Source organism: Saccopteryx bilineata, chromosome 1 (genome assembly GCF_036850765.1).
Source record: "Saccopteryx bilineata isolate mSacBil1 chromosome 1, mSacBil1_pri_phased_curated, whole genome shotgun sequence".
Taxonomy (NCBI): domain Eukaryota; kingdom Metazoa; phylum Chordata; class Mammalia; order Chiroptera; family Emballonuridae; genus Saccopteryx; species Saccopteryx bilineata.
This window is the reverse complement of record NC_089490.1, coordinates 11,718,850-11,722,655: the sequence shown is the minus strand read 5'-3', so window position 1 is coordinate 11,722,655 and position 3,806 is coordinate 11,718,850. Positions and strand designations below refer to the sequence as shown.

The 3,806-nt window shown below is 64.4% G+C and overlaps 1 long non-coding RNA gene across 1 annotated transcript; it reads right to left on the bottom strand.

Annotated features, from left to right (window-relative positions):
• Positions 1-2,069: 2,069 nt before the first annotated feature.
• Positions 2,070-3,223, bottom strand: LOC136319775 (uncharacterized). The gene is made up of 2 exons (XR_010728211.1): positions 2,556-3,223; positions 2,070-2,327 (listed from the first exon to the last, which is right to left on the bottom strand). It is a non-coding gene; the product is annotated as an uncharacterized lncRNA (long non-coding RNA).
• Between the last annotated feature and the right edge of the window lie 583 nt (positions 3,224-3,806).

Sequence of the window (3,806 nt, the reverse complement as noted above, 5' to 3'; positions counted from 1 at the left end):
GCGCACCCAGGAGGTGACGGCTCCTTTGAACGCCGCCCAGGCCTCAGGTCTGACCCACAGAGGCATCGGTGGTTCCTCCCAGGCCTTTCAGAAATGCCGGCCCGCCCCTTGTGGTGTGAGCCTGAGCCCAGCCCTCCACAATAGCTTGTCAGGGCTCACACACACACCCCGCCCCCCCTGCCCCAGCAGATCCTCAGGCCATGTCACCACTGCCTTCATTGTCGTCACCCACCCACAGAGCCCAGCCCAAGGCCCTGAGGGCCGGGAAAGGCCCGGCCTGTGCCAGCGCCATGCTCCGTCACCGGCCACCACGGCTCCACGGCCTTCCTCTCTCTCGGCCGGGCAGTGGGAAAGCGGGAAGCAGGGTGGGGTGGACGCAGAGGCTCCATGACCCTCACTTGACAAAAAGGGAAATGAGCAGGGCCCCCCCTAGTAAGCAGGGCCCCCCCATAGTGAGCAGGGCCCCCCCGTAGTGAGCAGGGGCCCCCCGTAGTGAGCAGGGCCCCCCGTAGTGAGCAGGGCCCCCCCCGTAGTGAGCAGGGACCCCCATAGTGAGCAGGGCCCCTGTAGTGAGTAGGGCCCCCCGTAGTGAGTAGGGCCCCCTGTAGTGAGCAGGGCCCCCATAGTGAGCCAAGGCCTCTGGTCCTCAGTTCTCACAGCCCCAGCCTGAACGGGGCCTGGCCTACCTTGACCCCCGGGGGTGCCACCCGGGCCCAGGAGCCGCTGGCTGGCCCCACCCAGGACAACAGGGCAGGGGACAAAGCTCTGTCCTGTTGTGCTCTGGGCCCCAGGACTCCCCACTCCAGCGGGCACGGCTGGCACCGGGTTTGGGGGCCTGGGGCAGGGAGGGGAAGAAGTACCCTCTTGGGGTCCATGCAGGGGAGAGCAGGGGTCTAGGCGCCACCGGGGAGCCCACAGGCTGCTCTCCAAGGCCCTCACCCTTCCCAACAGCCAACACTCTGGGAGAAAATGATTAGGCACAGGTGAGTCATATGGTCACAAGGCTGTTCCCGGCTGAGTCAGGACAGCAGTCCAGATGGGCCTTTCCACCAGCCTGCAGCTCAGAGGCTGAGTCCGGGAGGCCAGGGGCCCTGGCCAGGAAGCCCAGGAGAAAGCCCCCAGCCCACTCATGGACCACCGGTCTGTCCTCTCCATGCTTGGGGGACGGGGTGGGGGACGGGGCGGCTGGGCTGGGCAGGAGGCCTGTCTGTCACTGTGATCTTCCTATCCCCACCCAGGGCATACACCATCCATCCAACAAACAGCTGTTGTTATCAATCATGTGATGAACAGAGGCCTCCGTGTTCTGATATTGAACTTGAGCTCAGGAACGGGCCTCAGGCTAGACCCAGGGGGCCAGACCAGCATCTGGAGCTGGCGAAGAGCTGGGGCAATGAGAGCTCTCACGCTCACGTGGGCTGGCGCCTCAGAGCCAGGACCCACAAGAGAGGAAAGGAACCCCGGTCGGTCCCACAGGGAGCTCACAGCACTTCCTGCATCCACAGCAGGCCAGGCTCCCTCCGCCAGGTCCCCCGTGGGCAGGAGTGCCCTCCCTCTCATGGCGAGGCACCGGGTGCTGAGCATGGCACTGGGGGTGACGGGGCTGCAGCAAGGGCAGCAGGCTGAGGCCCTTCCCTCGGCATGGGCCCCAGGGGCCCCTCACCTGCCCCCAGGCCAGCCCCTGAGGCCCTGTCCACGGTCTCAGGGCCGCTTTCCTGGCTTTGTCCCCGTGCTGCTGGGCAGGACCTTCCTGCCGGAGAATTCCCACGTCCGCCCTGTGAGGCCTCGAGCCTGGCCTGGGACTTCCTGCCGGAGGGAAGGCAGGGGGACTCCCCTGCTGACAGGGCTGGGTCTGGGCCAGGGGTCCCTCTCCGCCCTCGGTCAGGTGCGTGAGAACCTCGCTCCTCCAGCCCAGATGCCCCGCGGAGCCCCCACCGGAGCCCAGGACCCCTTGGCCTCGCAGGCACAGGCTGGGGATGAGACGGAAACCCCAGGCAAACTGGGCTTGCTCTGGGTTGAAGATTAGGGGCAGGGTCCCCAGACAGAAGACAGACAGACAGCCACGGGGCCACAGTCAGACTGGGCTTTATTTATAATGTCGCAGGCCTGGGTCTGATTGGTGGGAACCGTCTGCTGGTCAGACGCACTCTGCCTACACGTGGACGCCGTTTATCCCCAGCTGCCCTGGCCCCAGAAGCTCCTTGGATGTTTCCGGAGGAGAGGGTCTGGCCTGGGCGCGGGTCCCAGGGCGGTGAGGGGCGGACTGTGCCTCTGGCTTCCCTCTGGGGAGACCAGTTCCCCAGCTCATCTGTCTCCTCGAGGAGCAGCTGGTGGGGCAGAGGGGGGGAAGGCAGGGCCTCGCTCTCCCCTCCCCACCTACACCCTGAGACAAGCACCCTGAAGCCGCCTCTCTCAGACCCTAGCCCATGTCCCCACAGCTGACCCAGGTCCCCCAACCCTGAGCCATAAAATGGAGAGGCCTTTTCCCCTCCACCTTGGGGGTTCCGGGGGGCCCCAGCGGCCCAGCTCCCCAGCCAAGCCCTGCCCGTCCTCACCTCTGTGCTGGATGCCACCGCCGGGAGGGTGTGCCCTTCCCTCTGGCCTGGGGTGCTGCTTGGGTGGTGGCTCTAGCGCCCCTCGGCCCAGCCCCCAGCATTCCCCAAAGGCTGAGGGGCAGCGTCCCTGAGGGCAGGTAAGAGGAGAGTGGGAGGCGGTGATGAGGACAGGACCTGGGAAACACCCAGCAAGGAAGACATTCTGGAGGCAGCTGTGCTCCCCAAGTGAGGACGGAGCTGGGTCCCCACTTGCCACCACCTGGAAATCCCCTAGGGCCCTTCCAGTGCTGCTCAGGGTACCCCAGGACTGTGACCCCTGGGGTAGGGGCAGGCGGCCAGGGGTGGTCCTGGAGGGGAGGGAAAGGCTGAAGCGAGGGGCCCCACCACAGGTGACTGAGGGTTAGGATGGGTGGCACAGAGGGGTGCCCTGTGGCGCGGGCGTGTGGGCTCAGTGCCCGGCAGACCTGGCCTCATGGTGGTCAGACGCCCTGGAGGGAGTCCTATCCCTAACTCCGGAGTGCCCTGTGCAGCAGAGGGTCACACCCTCCTCATCTCCTCCCATCCTTCCAACAGCCCCTTTCACGGGCAAAGTCACAGAGCAAGTAGATGCACAGCAGCGACTTGGACTAAAGACCGGCCTCCTTGCCTGACCAGATAGTGAGTGGCACAGCAGATGGAGCCTCGGCCTGGGGTGCTGAGGACCCAGGTTCAAAACCCCAAAGTCACCAGCTTGAGTGCGGGCTCATTCGGCTTGAGCACGGATTTGCCGGCTTGGGCTTGGGATCATAGACATGACCCCGTGGTCGCTGACTTGAGCCCAAAGGTCGCTGGCTTGAAGCCCAAGGTCGCTGGCTTGAGCCCAAGGTTGTTGGCTGGAGCTCAAGATTCCTGGCTTGAGCAAGGGGTCGCTGGCTCAGCTGGAGCCCCCAAGTATGCATTGATGCTTCTCATCTCTCTCACTTCCTGTCTGTCTGTCCCTGTCTCTCTCTAAAAATAAATAAATAAATAAAAAAAGACTGGCCCCCAAACCCCATGTCCTTTCCCTTTGTGAACCCACAGACCATCAGGGCACGTGTCCACGGAACGAATGAGCTGAAGGATGAACAGATGTGAACTCAAAAGGGACATCGACACACTTTCCAACGACACATCCAGCCGTGTGCACTCGGAGAAGATGGGATAGGCCTCAGGTTTAAGGCTGGCGTCAGGGAGGGGGGCCGTGGGTGGTCCGCGGTGTGCCCCAGCGGTGAC